The sequence below is a fragment of the Python bivittatus genome, unplaced genomic scaffold, assembly GCF_059951505.1.
Source record: "Python bivittatus isolate LINGU-HERP-01145 unplaced genomic scaffold, Pbiv_v1 ctg000480_np1212, whole genome shotgun sequence".
Lineage (NCBI taxonomy): Eukaryota > Metazoa > Chordata > Lepidosauria > Squamata > Pythonidae > Python > Python bivittatus.
Genome location: NW_028277075.1, coordinates 72,623,858 through 72,640,724, shown reverse-complemented (window position 1 = coordinate 72,640,724; position 16,867 = coordinate 72,623,858). Strand labels below are relative to the sequence as shown.

The following is a 16,867-nucleotide window of genomic DNA, read 5'->3' as shown; positions in this document are numbered from 1 at the left end:
AACTTTGCTAGTGGTAAGATGTGTTTGGGCCCTGTTAGGTGATAGGTTTAAATTTGACACAGAATTTCATGAATACTTAACTGTCTGGCATAACTCTACTCTTAAAATTGGTGATAAAACTTTTTTTCTGGAAAGGATAGACACAAAAGGGTAGAATTATACTAGATCAATTATTGTTTAATGGTTACTTTAAAAAACTGCAAATCTATCTATCCATCCATCCCCTAGCCTATTTTGTCTTGTCCATGTAGGCCAAAGTGTTCCCAGTGGTGGTAGGAGCACTTGGGGCTGTGACTCCTAAGCTGGGAGAGTGGCTCCAACAGATCCCAGGAACAACATCAGAGCTCTCTGTCCACAAGAGTGCAGGGCTAGGAACAGCAAAGATACTATTTATTTATTTATTTATTTATTTATTTATTTATTTATTTATTTATTCGGCTTGTATGCCGCCCATCTCCCCCACGGGTGACTCTGGGCGGCTCACAATAAAAAGAAAAAACACAATTCTCTCCAAGATGGCTAAAAACTATAAATAATTAAAAAACATATTAAAATGTTTTTTAAAACATATTAAAAACATACTATGCAGAACCCTCAAACTCCCAGGCTTCTGGTAGAGGACCCGAGATTGAGGAAGACACATACCACCCATAGGGGTGAGAGGGGATATATGAGATATAGCCATCAACACAACAAAGGAGATATATTCAGTTAAAACACATTTTGACAGCTCAGTAAGACCTGATGCTTTAGCAGCTTCTAAAATACCTGATATGTTATTAAATTTGAAGAATTCAGTTTTACAATCTAAATCTACTTTGTTCTGTGAAAAGTTAAAGAAACTGTTTAAAATGTCTATAACAAGTATACAAGAAGCTTGGCTTGGAATCAAGAATTAGAAACTCTGGTCCTTCCAAACCAAGGGACTCAGGTTTTGAAGAATACATTACTAAGTTTATGTCTTGTGAATTCAAGATGAAATTAATCCATCAAAACATTGTTTTTCTTATCTATTGGACACTATCTATAATGTTTCATAAAGGATGGACTAATGATTATTTGTGTTGGCATTGCAAGAAATTTGAAGGCATCTTAACTCAAATGTTACAGTCATGTTCCTCCTTGTACTCCTTTTGGAGTAATGTTATGCAATATGTTGACAGAATTATTGGGAAAACTTTGGTTTTTAAAGGCATGCATATTGTACTAAATTATATACCAACTACTTGGAATTTAACATGTTTTGAAGAAAGATGGGTTTTTCATGCTCTAGGAATAGCAAAAAGAATAATTGTTATGAGATGGAAAAACTGGATTTCAGAGTTGTATAATTTAGCAGTTTTTGAGAAGATTACATATTCTGTCAATCAGAAAATGTGACCAACTCTCCCTTTGGAAAAAGACTTGGTGAACACTGAAACATCCTTTTAAAGACTTATAAAATCCAGTGAACCTGGAATATATTTGCAATTACAGATATTTTTTCTTTTTTATGTTTCCATTTGTTCTGTTATTTTTTTTCTTCACTTTTTTAATTGTTCATTTTTATTTTAGAAAGTTTGTTTGAAAATGGGTTAATAAAAATTACTTAAAAAAAAAAAAGATTGGGACCACATGTACCTCAATTCAGCAGTATATTTGCTAGCCAGAACACTTTTATTATGAAAAGATAGTTTATGATAGAGGTTTTCAAACTTTTTCAGGCTGCACAACCTAGTTAAAAAAATATTCCTGGAACCCCTGAACAAGAGGAAATTTTCTACTTTGAACTGATGGATCAGTCGAAGATGATTATATATCCTCCTTGACATAGATGATACATGGTTGTCCAGGAGGGATAAGATGGGAACTTGTTTCTTAAGAAAAAATGTGACCCTATACAGAATAAGAATATTTCTCAAATTTGACATTCAGCCTCTAGAATCAGTAATAACTTTGTCTTATCTGAATTCATCTGATTCTCCCATATTCAATTCTTTATAATTAGAAGCAGGCAATTTTGAACTTGCAAGAAAGGAAAAGTGTGGTGAAAACTTTGAATGATACCATGTTAAATAGACAAAATTAGCCTAGTAGGGCAGTGCTGAAAGTGATATTGTAAAGGGTTGATTCCAAGGCTTCCCTCCTCCCCAACTCCGATGCTCCATGATCAATGATGTAAAAAGCCACTGAAAGATATAAGTGCATCAACAGGGTTCTACTTTCCCTATGCCTCTGCTAGTACAGATAACCCACCAAGGCTTCTTTGTACTATATCTGGGCCTGTTCAATGGCTGGGATGGATCAAGATAATTTGTTTTATCTAAGAGCTCCTGAAGCTGTAGCAATATTACTCTCCCAATCAACTTGGCTTAAATATCAAATACTGTGGCTGAGATTGTTTCTTCAGAAAGAATCTCATCACCACCTTCGTTAAAGTGGCATGGGAACCCAACTGAAAAAAGGTGGTATTAATGATCTGAGTGATCACTGGCAGGGTGAAGTCCTGAGAGAGCCTTGCAAATTAAACTGGGGAGAGATCTATTATGCAAATGAATCATACCCACTTTCTAAGGAGACAAGCAACAAAACTTTCTCAGATAGATCTTATTAGATAGTGTGATGGATAACTTATGTATAACATTGCCCAAAGAGACATCAAGTCTATAATAAATTGGAGTTTTCTTGTCCATGAAGAATCACCAAACTGCTCATAACGGAATTCAGAAGGTGTTAGGGTGCTAGAAGGAACCCCTGGAGGCTGATCTTCCATCTGAGAGCCCTGAAGCCTTTGGACAATTGATCACAGAGACAATCAGGGAGAAAACCCATTCCTTCTTTGATTGCTGCAACATACGCTTTACATGCTATCATGCCTGACCTGATACTTGCTCCACTTACTTGCTGTCATCTTGCATTTCATATACCACTGAATACTATGGGCTCTCACACACAATAGGGCACTTTGTCATAATAGAGTTGGTGCCATAAAAATATCTCAGTGGATATTATGCTGTACAGACTGGTTCTGAAGCAGGTTAGTGCTGGCTCCTGAGAAAAATAATGTTATTGTTGATGATACTGTTTTCTAACAATGGTCTAAAGGAACAATATTCTGCCATTAGCCCAGTTAGACTCCTAATTCTGCTTCTAGTAGAAATGTTGTTGTTGTTGTTGTAACTGTTATTAAGACTTATATGGCCATCAAAACAAAATGAGTCAACTTGAGTTGCATTGAATTAAACTCAAATCAGGAGAGGGTAAAGAGAAGAATATTTAGTTCAAAAGGCTGGAGAAGAAAGGCTGGCTCTCATTCCCTCTAGAAGTAAGAAATCCACTTCAGTGATACCCTAAAAATTCTTTCATATGGGGACAGGAAACTTAGTTGATTCCTGTTTTATTATGGAGCAATCCACACTTCAGTGACCAATGAATTTTTTTTTTTGGTCTTTTTTTAGTGCAAAGATGTGGGTGATGTGTTATTTGCCTACTCTGTCCTAGACTGCAGTGTAATAAAAGAGCTGAAAGGCATAGTGAATCATAACGTATTCTTAAGGGCAGAGTCATGAAGTAATCACTAGCATATGGAGAGAACAAATCTACAGTACGTGTTATGTTACTGCAGACTGGAACTCAGACCTTTACAATCCTGAAAAGGGTTGGCATGAGAATTCAGGCATGCAGAATCTAAAAGAGGTTCTTAGATGCAGAGACTTTTGACAATTTGAACTGAGCTTTCCTATGAATGTTTTAGAAGATATGAATTTTGAAGAGAATTTTATTAAATGGCCAAGATTGATTTATACTTCACAGAAAGCACAAATAATTGCCAATGGAGATCTAACAAAACTCTGTGAGATACAAAATGGGACAAGACAGGGATGTCCATTGTCTCCTCTCATGTTTATTTTAGTTCTTGAAATATTGAATAGAGATATAAGACAAGATAAGAGAACTGTGGGAGTAAAGATTAAAAAAGAAACATAAGTTAAGGGCATTTGTTGATGACTTGGTGTTGGTTTTGGAGGATCCACTAAAGGGAATAGAAACATTAATGGGAAAATTAAAAGAATCTGGTACACTAGCAGGTTTTAAGATTAGCAGTCAGAAAACAAAGATATTAACAAAAACATGAAAATAGAGGATGAAACAAAACTGATGAAGAAAACAGGTTTTAAGATTGAGAAAAAAGTAAAATATTTGGGTATCACTATAACAGATATGAATTGTATGTTATTTCAAAATAATTATGTTAAGACAGGAGAAAAAAGATATGTTAAGATGGGAGAAACTACAACTGCCATTGCTGGGAATAATTTCTGTGATAAACTTGAATGTCTTGCCTAGAATGATGTTTTTGTTTCAGACAATACCTGTTTTAGCAACTGATGCACCATGTAAACAGTGGGAAAAAGATATATTTAAGCTTGTATGACAAGGGAAAAAGACATGAGTTAAATATAAAGGGTTACAAGATGCAAAGGAAAGAGGAGGATTGGGTTTACCTGATTTGAAATTTTGCAGCTTGTTGTTTGGTTTGGATGAAAGAGCGGGTGGTGCTGAGAAACAGAAGGCTTTTAGAGTTAGAAGAACATGATCTGAGATTTCGGTGGCATGGATATATGTGGCACGATAAAGTCAAGGTTAATGTAGATTTCAAAAATCATTATGTTAGATGTGCCATATTGAGAATATGGAATAGATAAAAATCCAAGCTGTGCCTGAAAACACCTTTGTGGTTCTTAGCCCAAGAAGCATTCTATAGAAGAGAAATAACAGGAAAACACAAATGGTTAGCTTATTGTGAGATCCTAGAATTCTGTCAAGGGGAATATAAAATAAAATCAAGAGCACAACTGATGGCAGAGGAACATAGTTGTCAATGGTTTTCTTATTTATAGTTATCAGAAAGATTTAAAGTAGATAAAAGAATTTATGGTATTGAACATTGTAAGACTGATTTTGAAACAGAATTGTGTACAAATGATGAACTTGTTACTGCTAAAGTGTATAAACATTTATTGAAATTTGAAACAGAAGAAGAAGAAGTTAAGGAATGTATGATAAAGTGGGTTAAATTTTTTGGTTATAATATATGGATGGAACAATGGAAAAATATGTGGTTGAAAGAATTGAAATTTATACTATGTTATAATCTTAAGAGAGTTTTTATAAAATGATGAGCCATTGGTATATGACACCAGAAAAATTATCTAGAATGTATAAAAGTACTTCAAATTTATGTTGGAAATGTGAACAAGAAGGATCATTTTATCATGCTTGGTGGACATGCAAAAAAGCTAGAAAATTTTGGGTTCAAATATATACAGTGATTCAGAAGATTTCAAAGATTACCATTCAACTGAAACCAGAACTTGTTTCCTCTTGGGAGTGATGGATAAGCAGTTGGAAAAAAGTCATGGAACATTGTTTTTGTATATGATAACTGCAGCAAGATTACTGTATGCACAAAGAGGGCAATATCTGGCAATATCTATGACTGAGGAATGGTTGGTGAAGATGACAGAACTTGCTGAAATGGCTAAATTGACTTCTTTGATTAGAGAAAAGAAGAGATTAGAGAAATATCTACATTTATTGGTGACTGGAAACCCCTTATTGACTTTTTGTGTAAAAAAGAAAAAAATGAATTTATGATTTTGATGATTAGACAGGATAGATTATAGAAAGAAGAGAGTCATGATGTAATTTTAAAGAGACAGATTAATTTATAATTGTACTTATAACTGCTGTAAAGAAGATTGCAAACCACTTCTTTGTATCTTTTTTTCTTTCTTTTCTATTTTTCTGCCAGTCTTTTTCTTTTTGCACTTTTAGTTCTTTCTTTAATTTTTTCCTTTTCCTTTTTCACTCTATTTTTGTTTGTATTATTCTTCTGTTTAAAATTTTCAATAAAATTTTATTATTATTTATTTTATTATGAGATGTTTCAATATTTATGGGGGGAAGAAGTACAGTAATTAACATGTGAAAAAAATTAGTAGCTTGCTTTGGGTGAGAGATTAGAAATTAGACTGAGAAGTTTATGGTTTAGAGCTTCTAAATGTGGTTTAGAAACTTCTCAGTATCAATTCCTGTATGGATTGCTATAGTTAGTATAAAAATACAGTGTGCAATGGCAAAAAGTCTAACCTTAACACTGGCACAAATCTTTTTCTGAAAGAGCAAACATACCTAGAGTTGCGTCAGTGGCTTCTTTGTTCTTACGAGACTTGTGAATAGGGGGAGAGATCTTAAATGCCTTTTCATATCACCTGAGACACTATCCCTCATGGACTTCAATACTCTAGATCCTGGAGATTAGTGGTTGCATTTTCATGCTTTGTTGTGCTATATTTAACTGGAAGCTATTGGCAAGTAAATGACATCTAATACTTCCTGTCTGATAATCGTAGAATTAAATTCAGCTCTCTAGCTCTAATGTTATTTGTACACATAACGTATCTCCATGTTCCTGTCAATGGTAGGAGTCATGTTCTTTAATTAGGGGCAAGGATCCTACCAATATGGCACAGTCTATAATCTCTTCTTAATCCAAGAAACAACATTACAACATCAAGAATTGTCCTTTGTTTGCTTTCTCAACAAATCCAGTGCAACCTTCCAGGAAGTAAATGAAGAAGGGCTTCTTTTTCATGTGCGCCATACCATCTGATTTCCATTTCTTACATCAATCCATTATTCGTATTTGTGGAATACATTCACTCCAGATATTATACCCCGCCCCCCAGGCCTGGTAAGCTGCCTCATCATTGCAGTGGAGGGGTGTGTGTGTTGTCAGGGGAAAACCTCATTAAACACGGGAGACAGACACACCAGAACATAGGCCACTTCAAAGTGCTAAAAGCTTTATTAAATGTTAGTTCAATAAGCAAGTAAAATTCAACCAATAGCATACAAGGTACTCACTTAGATTCACATTGCAATGAGGACCAGCACGAGCAGCAGTCAGGTAAGACAGCTTGGCCGAGTGGCCCCAACCCCCTTGTTGCAATCCTTTTTATCCTCTAAAACTGCAAACCACAAACATGACTCCCAGGATTTGCAACTGAATCATAATCAAATTGGTGCTAATTTTACCATACTTCCCTGTTCAATCCTCTTGTCACACTCCTTCTATCAGCACTTTACTTTGTCCATCTATTTTCCGGCTTCCTGTCCATGACTGAAAACTTTAGTCCACATAGCAATTTTATTTATTGCTCTGTAATTTTATTTATTTATTTTATTTAATGCTCTTTTTCCCCTCACAGTGTGTGTGTGTGTGTGTGTGTGTGTGTGTATGTTCCTTAGAGTGATGAGCGAAGAAAATTGGAAGTGTATGCCAAGAGTATATATTCCCCGCAAGATCTCCCACAGCATGAAGGTCATCCCAGCTGCCTAGCCAAAGCAAGCAGGCACCTACATTGGGCAGCAGCAATATAGGAAAATGCTGGAGATGGATGATTATTTTAGTGACAATGGCAAAGACATAATTTCCTACTGCACAGGAGAAGGCAATGGTAAACCACTTTTGTATTTTGTATTTGTATCATGTACCAAGAATACATGAATAGACATTTAAAATGATTGACAATACAATGCCAGGTGATGAGTTGAATGACACTCAATATGCTACTGAGAGAAAGCTGAGAATCTTTCAGAGTACTAATAGTGTTTGTGATGCATCTAGATTAAAGCCTTCCCGATGTCTAGTAGCTGTTATCATTCAACAAAGGAAAATCGAAAGCTGTAGAGACAGAATTAAAGTAGGAACATAGGATGTAAGAAGTATGAACATAAACATGCTCAGCTGAGTGAAAGATGAAATGAAGTGACTACACATTGACATCACCAGCATCAGCAAATTGAAATGGATTGGAATTTGACACCGTCAATCAAAATACTCACTGTTTACTACCCAGGACACAAAAAGCAAAGAAGGAACTGCATTGCTTTCCTAGGCAGGGAGGATTTAGCAAAGTCAGTACTTGGGTATAACAGTTACAGTGACCAAATGATTTCAATTAGACTTTGCAAAGAACTCTTCAATATGATGGTTATCCAGGTTTATGCTGTAACTACTAATACAGAAGAAAACTTTCTACCTGTCTGATCTGGTCAGGCAGGATGGGCATGTTTTGGGTTCCATTGGCCAAAGAATGCCAATCGGCAGGGCCTAGAAGATGTGCCTTTTCTGCTGTAGTGCCCATCTTATGGAACATTCTCCCTCTGGAGATCAGGATGGCCCCAACTCTGCTGGCCTTTTGTAAGGCCCTAAAGACCTGATTCTGTGCCTGGTCCTGGGGCCCTGAGTATGTGCAGGGACCCGCTTCTTGGTTGTGTTAGTGATTTGGGTTGTTGTTTTGCAGCTGCCTTGATTTTTAATTTTTATAATGTTTGTTATTGTTTTTATTCTATTTTAATTCTGTTTGCCACCCAGAGCCACTCATTGAGATCAGTGGTCATATAAATTGGGCAGATAGATAGATAGATAGATAGATAGATAGATAGATAGATAGATAGATAGATAGACAGACAGACAGACAGACAGACAGACAGACAGACAGACAGATAGATAGATAGATAGATAGATAGATAGATAGATAGATAGATAGCAGGTTGATGAGTTTTATGGTCAAGTTCAATCTGAAATTGACAGAACACGCAAGCAAGATGTGACTGGAGGCTGAAATGCCACAGTTGGAGATAGTAAGGAAGAAAATGTAGTTGAACTATACGTCTTAGGAAATAGAAATGAAGTAGGAGCATGACTTAGTTTCTGCCATTCCAATGATTTGTGCATTGCTAATATAGTCTTTCAATAATTAAAATGATGCCTATATACATAGACATCACCAGCAATCAAATTAACTATATTATTGGTACAAAGAGATGGAATAGCTCAGTTATAACTAGAAAGACATGCCTAAAGGCTGATATGGAACAAATGGCTCATGTGCAAATTCCAAGTCAAAAGCAGAACAATCTAAAACAGAACAAAGCCAGACAGTTTCAACAATATGAATCTCGAGATTATGCCCACCATTTTCATGGAAAATTTAAGAATTATTTTGAAATCCTAAACCTCATTGACAGAGAAGCAGAGAAGTATAGAATGAAATTAAAGAAGTTGTTAAGGATGAATATGAAAAGAGACTGCTAAAGACCAACAAGCAGAAGAAAGCAAACAGGATGTCAGAATGGACTAGAAGAGAAGTCAGAGTCAAGAAGGACAAAGATCTTAGGAAGGAACTTAACAAAGGATTTCAGAGAGCTATTAGAGATGGCAAGAAGAAGTATTATAACAACATCTGTAGAGATATCAAAAATAGAAATAGACTCTGAAACAAAAGGAAAGATTTCCAAAATATATCCAAAGTCAGAAGGAGGTTCCAGCCTCAAACTGGTACACCAAAGGATACCAATGGACAGATAGTAAATAATTTTTAAAAATCATCCTACATACCAATACCAAAGATCAGGGATATAACAGAGTGCTCAAAGTGTCATACAATATCCTTAATTTCACATGCTAGCAAAATTATGCTTAGGATCATTCAATGCAGATTAGAGCCTTATGTGGAAAGGGAGATGCTAGATGTTGAAGCTGGTTTTAGAAAAATCCAAAGATCAAGATACATTATTACTGATGCTGATGGATAACTGAGAAAGCCAAGGAATACCAATTGATTATAGAAAGGCCTTTAATTGAGTTCATCATGTTAAGCTGTGGAATGTACTTAGGGAAATGGAAATCCTAGAACATCTCATTGTCCGCATGAGAAACTTATACACAGGACAGGAAGCTATAACCCAGACAGAACACAAAGAAGCAGACTGGCTCCAGGTTGGCCAAGGAGTAAGGCCAATCTGTATATTCTCTCTTTATTTATTCAACTTATATGCTGAGTATTTACTGAGGGAGGCTGGAGTGGAAGAAGATGAGTGCTTTAAAATTGGAGGAAGGAGCATTAATAACTGCACTATGCTGATGACATTATTCCGATAGCTGAAAATACAAATGACTTGGCAGCTCTAATAATGAAACTCAAGGAGTGCAGTGAAAAAAAAAAACAGGATTATGCTTTGGTATAAAGAAGACTAAACTAATGACAACAGGTACAGCAACCAGCCTTAGGATTGATAATGAAGATATTGAAACGGTGAATAGCTTCTGCCTTTTAGGATCAACTGTCAGCAGTAAAGGAACCAGCAATCAAGAAATATGCATCAAACTAAATTTTGATACAGAAGCAATGATGGCCTTGGAAAAAAATATTCAGAGGCTGTAATGTGTATACTCCTACAAAGATCAGAATCATGCAGGCAATGGTTTTCCCTGTGATACTCTGTGGAAGCAAAGTTAGTTTTTGAAGCAGGATAGAAAGAGTATTGATGCTTTTGTACTTTGGTGTCCAGGAAGACTTTTGAGCATACTGTGAATAGCCAAGAAGACAAACAAATGGATCATAAAATAAATAAATCCAGAGTTTTAACTTGAGGCACACATTTTTGCATACAGTATATGCCTATAATATAATTTTGTTCAACAGACATATTTATGTGGTTGGTAATTTCTCTTATACATACATTTTTGCATGCAGTATTTTATTTAAAAAAAACTGCATAACAAAATTTAGAGAAAGTGAATGTCATAGAATATTGAGGGACTGACTCTTGATTGCTATAAATAATATGCCCAGGCCTGGGGCCCCAGGTTTGTTAAGGGCCCCATTTCTTGGCTATATTAACATCTATGGCAATAGTTTTACTTGGTGACCATATATATTTATTTGTATTGTTTTAATTGTTTTATGTTTTTATGATTGTATGCTACCCAGAGTCACTTGTTGAGAAGGGTGGCTATAGAAATCAAATAAATAAATAAATAAATAGTAAATAAATAAATACTAGTTAGCAAATAAAAACAGCATCTAGTAGCTGAACCTACCTTTCCTATATAATTGAATGTCAAAGCAGATGGACAGTTTTAAGTGGTAAACTATTGTATGAAAAGAGTCTATGTATGAAATGCATATCAGAGAGGAAAATATGAGTTCTTTCAGTCTCTCAGCGTGGGTCCAGATGCTCTAGGAAGCCCTTTTTGTTAAAACAAATAGGGTTTGGTCTGTGCACCAATCTGAATTTGATATTCAAATATAAACAAATGCAGATCATCAACTTATTTTAAGATGACATTAATGTGTGTTTCCTTCTCCCTTGTTCCATCCTTTTTTCAATTTTGAGGTTCATGACAGCTAATGAGCAAAGACTTTAGTTCTTATTGTTTGCCTCAGGGCATTTTTCACATCTTTGTTCCTTGGGCTGTAGATTAGGGGTTTCAGCACTGGGACAATAATGGTTTAGAAGAGATGTATTTGTCAGAAAGGGGAGAATATCAGGAGTCTGGGGGAAAATAAATAAATAAGAGGGTTCCCTCATAAATGATGATGGAGGTCAAGTGAGAAGGACAGGTAGAGAATGCTTTGCTTCTTGTTGTAGCAGAGCAAATCTTCAGGACAGAGATGATTATGAAGATGTAGGAGATGATGATAATGATGGAGGACATGGTTTCCACTGAGCTACCATATATACAGGGCAGGAACTTTTTGACTGAATTGTCTGGATATGAGAAGTCACAGAAGACGCAGTTGATGAGATTTGGGCCACAGAAAGTCAATCTGAAGGCAAAGCACGTGTGGACCAGAGCACTCAGTGTGCCATCCAGGTAAGAGAGAACAACCAGCAGCATACAGAACTTTGGGGACATGACAACAGTGTAAAGTAATGGGTTACAGTTAGCTACATACTGATCATATGTCATGGTGGCAAGGTTGAAAGATTCTGTGTCAGCAAAGGTGCAGAAGAAGTAAAACTGCAGTCTGCAGTCGCTGTAGGAAGTCATCTTTTTCTTTGCTAAGAAATTGACAAGCATCTTTGGGACAATTACAGAGCAATAACAGAGACTGACCAATGACAAATTACCAAGGAAGAAGTACATAGAAGTGCAGAGCTGGGGGCATGCTCTGATAAGAACCATTAGTCCTATATTTCCCAGCAGAACAATGATGCAAAGGAGAACTTGAGGTGTTCTCCCCCAAGAGAAGAAAATTGGTCATTGTGGTTTCATTATCCTCTGGCATCTCTTCCTAATATGCCTTTTACTGAAGGGTAGCAGATGCTGGACTATACAGTCCAGCATGTTTAGGACAGAAAAAGAGCAGGCCTTTTAATAAAGTGGGCACAGCTATATTAGCAGCTATGAGAGTGAAGCAACAGCTGGTGCAAAGATTAATGGTCCATGCTGATTCTTTATTAAAAAAGCACTTTAAGTGGAACTTGGAAAGAAATGTTCAACTGACATATATCAGTCACTGAAGCCAAACCTGTTAACCTGCATCTAGAATTGGAATGGGCCATTGTTTGTACATTTTCCTTTTGTCAACACATTTTTTTGGATGAATTAATTTAGGAACACTTTATGTTCAAGCCATTCATACCATCTCTGTAGGTTTGCCCAGTTTCTAAGGCAATCAGGCAATCAACACACAGCCTTTCTCCTTCCTAATCATTCACAATAATGGAACTACTAAGTGTTTGGAATGACAATATTTTATTTATTTTACATTTACTAAGCGTTTGTTGAAGAAGTATGTATTAAAAATAAAGCCATGTTTGCATCACAGTGCAAAACATTTCTTTCAAACTACAAAAACTGAACAAGATTGTATGATATCCCTAAGATAGGCTAAAATGAGATTAACCCATTTTTATTGCACTGACTATATGTCAGTTTAACATATAGTCAATAATTTATATTATGTGAACAGTTTATTATCTGACGTGATGGAATGGAATTATGAAGGCCAGGCTCAGGGAGATAAACATTTTCTTAGCTCGCCAGAGCAGTGTGGGAGGAACAAGAGGATAAGACTGGCACCTCCCTGAGGAATTCACACTGTTGTGGCTGGATGACTTTGGGAACTGGGGTTTTAGTCTGGGAAGATTCTTGCTAGAGGTTGTAGCTCATAAACGTAGCTGGACTGAATTGGCATTGTCTCTTGGAGTTCCTTGGGCTAGGCCTGACATCTGTTTACATAATATAAGCAGGATGTTCCAACCATATGCAGATTAACTCAGGTCTAAATTTGGAGGCATTTACACCGTGTATCATGGTTTCTTGAACAACCCACAATGGCTAGATTCACACATCATGGTAAGCCATAAACCACAGCTTACCAGCCAAAATGGCTGTTTCATACTATTCATATCCCTAGCAAACCATCTGTTGACTTAATGCAATATGTGAATCTATTCCCAGAGCTCAGCTGGGGTTGAAGACTCACAATATGTAAAGTCCATCAGCATGTTGAGCAGACTCTGAAAGTGAGCAAAAGAACATGCAATTCCAATGCTTCTGGGCTGTTTACTTTTAACCCCTGTTCACAGCTCAGGCAGAGGTTGGGATGAACCAGAGAAGCTTTGTTACCTCCTAAATTATTCTAGAGGTGAAGCCCAAGTAGCACTTCTCCACAGCTGCTGGAGAAAGAGAAGGAGAAAAGAATGCTGATGCCTGCTTCACTTTCTGGAGTTGCCATTTCTCCACTCCCCAAAGGTCCTTCTAAACTCTCTCTGGATCATTTATGTTAACATGCAATTTGCAGAGAGGCAAGGAGCAAAATTCTGTTCCTGAATACATAGTGCTGCTGTTCTTACAAAAGAAACTCTATGTTAGCTTATTATACCTGAAAATAAAAGGGATGCATTCCTCTCAACAAAAATGCCAACTCATTCAATGTAACTCTGTGGCTGTTAATTTTTTTTTTTAAATCCACAAAGCACTATTAAATGGAAAAATGCTATATATAGGCCTTTTTACCCTTTGGGACAAAACCTTTCAAGGGAACTATCTTAGGAGCATTCCCTGCATGGCAATTAAACCAGAAAAAGTTTTGTACACGTAGCACCCTTCTTTTAATAGTACTGTATTTTAAATTAAGCTGCTCCGAGGAATCACAATGGGAAATTGCTTTTAGAAGCTTGAATAGTTGGAGCTGAAATTTCAGTTATCCTGGAACTGATGCTCTGTGATCATTAGCTGATTTATGAAACTCTTCTTTGTAGCATCTGGGCAGAGCTGCCCTGGTAACCCCATTCTCTTTCCAAAGAAAAAAGTTGGCCAATTCCCCCACCTACCTCTTAATAGGATGAAACAAGCCATACTGTGCAAAGGGAATGCAAAGGTGGTGGAGTGACAAATGAGTTTCTTTTTCAGTCACTCCACAGTAATCCATATGTGGAATAAGATCTTTCTATTTTGGTTCAAAATAGGTTGTGGGTACAGACCCAGAAATGTTTCTCAAAAGACTAGAGCCCTCCATGGGCGGGGAGGGGGGGGAAGGCACAATTTACTCGAGCCCAGCGGGTCCTACTAAGCTGAAAACCTATTACCATGGAGAAAAGAAAGGATGTTCAGTGACAGATCTTTCTCAGGGGTGTTTAAGCTGTATCTTGTAAGAGTTTGTGAGAGTGAGTAGAATATTCCAGGTCCATCTTGAGAAAAGGAAGTAGGTGTATGGAATTGGGGAGATGGAAGCATTTTCCTGGTGTTTTTTTTTTTCAAAGGGTGGGAGCAGGTCTGGATTCCTTCAATCCACTGGTGGATGGATCAGAAAGAAGCCTGATTCTGCATACTGCTTTTCCAGTGATGTAGAGTCCTAATCATGTAGTACACCTACTTTAAAGTAGACTCTTCTACCAATAGCAGGAGGAGGTGCAATTATAGCAAATATGAGAGGAGGGTCAGTGAATGTGCCCCTCCCTTCTTCCCCTCCATGTGACTTCTTTCCCTGAGAATCAGCTGTTTCCTTATAAGCAGTGAGAAGCTTCAGGCATTTACTGAGGGTGTTTTCCTTGGAAGGGGAATGAATGGTGCTTCCATGATTGTACAAATATTTACATCGTCATCGTCATCTACTTCAAGCATTTACATGGCCACCCAACTCAGACTGGGAAGCACAATACAAAAGCAAACATTAAGCAAGAAATTCAAGTACATATCATTAAAAGGTAACCCAGATATGCAAAATAGCAAACTGGATGAGATAAATGAAAACAACCCAAAAGGTACTCCACTCACCTAGACCCAAATGCCTGGGGAAAGAACTGGGTCTCTGCCTTTCTAAAGGTCAGAAGATTTCGGGCCCATTGAATTTCAGGGAGAAGACTGTTCCAGAGAGCGGCGGCAGTTACTGCAAAGGCACACTTCCAGGGTCCCAGAAGATGGCAGTAATTGAATGAAGGGATCAGGATCATCATCATCATCATCATCATCATCATCATCATCATCATCATCATCTTTATATAGCCGCCCATCTCGCACAAGCAACTCTGGGCGGCGTACAACATTATTTTATATTAACAATTACATTACTACAGTACAACAATTACTAAACTTGGCCAGCAGTGGTCACAGGGAAGTCGGATCATCCGGGCTTTCTTCCTCTGCCGGTCTTCCCATAGGGAACATGCCCTCCCTATGGGAACATGTAGGATGGGTAGACGTTCTTGGGAGCAGGCAGTCATGCAAGTAGCATTCCAGCAAGTATATATACACCAAGCATGTATGTGTGCAGCAACAGTTGTTTACTTGATCCTCACATTTCTAAAAGAAGTCTCAGTGCCACAGGATATTCTGCAAAAAGCAAAGTCACCTTTCTGCATCCTTTTCCAGCTGGTTCCAGCCACATATTACCTTCCTCTTGAATCTATCAATCTCCTTTGCCCATTCTCTGGATTAATGGGGATGTAAAAGAATTCCACCAGCAAACCTATGATGACACTGAATGAAGTCTGGGTAGCATTTGATTTTCTTTTCAAAAGCAGAGTCCAGTTTATATTTCAGAATGTTTATTTATTTATTTATCAAATTTGTCACCGCCCATCTTGTTAAAACCACTCTAGGTGGTTTTCAAAGCAGTTAAAATCAATTAAAATACAATATAAAATGATCCTGAATAAGTAAAAAATAAATAAATAAAATCCAAGAATAGATGTTAAATTGGCTGTATCTTGGGAAGTGTCATCAAGGTTCCAGCCACACCCAGGATTAAGTAAGATTCTTGTCATCCCATGCAAGCTGGCAGAGCCAGGCCTTTAATTTCTTTCCGGAAAGCCAGGAAGGTAGGGGCCTGCTGCACCTCTGGGGGGAAAATATTCCAAAGGGCCGGCCAATGGCAGAGAAGGCTTTCCTCCTGGGCCCCGCCAGCCAACATTCTCTGTTGGCTGGTTGCATGGTCATTGCAGAAACACTGCAAGGAAAAATCGGTTTGCAGATTTCTGTTTTTTTGAAAGATGTATTTTCTTTATCAAGAAAATAGATATTTTCAAAATATGTTCAGCCTCCACTCCTTGGTTCATCATGTATATCTTCGTGGATGATTGAAACACCATCATGGCCACCTCCCATCCTTTGTCAAGGCTTAACAAAAGAAACTATTTAAGGGTTTATTCAGAGAAATTATAGAATTAGAATACAGGTTGGAAGAGACTTGGCATATGTGATGCTTGATGAAGCTTATATATTTGGATATATATGTATGTATGTATGTATGTATGTATGTATGTATGTATGTATGTATGTTTATTTGAATTAGATTCAAATAAAATGAATCTAATCCTTGGAGATTGGATGGATGTTAGGATGGGTCCAGATATAAGCAGTAATTTACACTGACTTATTTGGGATGCAGATGAAGCTAGTCATGCTAAAAGTCACTGATTTTCAGTGTGAATACTTAGTTATGATAAGCTTTGATTTCAGTATAATCATTAATTTAGTACAGTTAAGTTGGCCAGGATGCAATTTTCTTGTAGCCATGTTCAT

General features: G+C 37.0%; 1 pseudogene; it reads right to left on the bottom strand.

The window, feature by feature from the left end:
* Positions 1–11,240: 11,240 nt before the first annotated feature.
* LOC148215035 (olfactory receptor 5I1-like) lies at positions 11,241–12,125 on the bottom strand (annotated as a pseudogene).
* Positions 12,126–16,867: the final 4,742 nt, after the last annotated feature.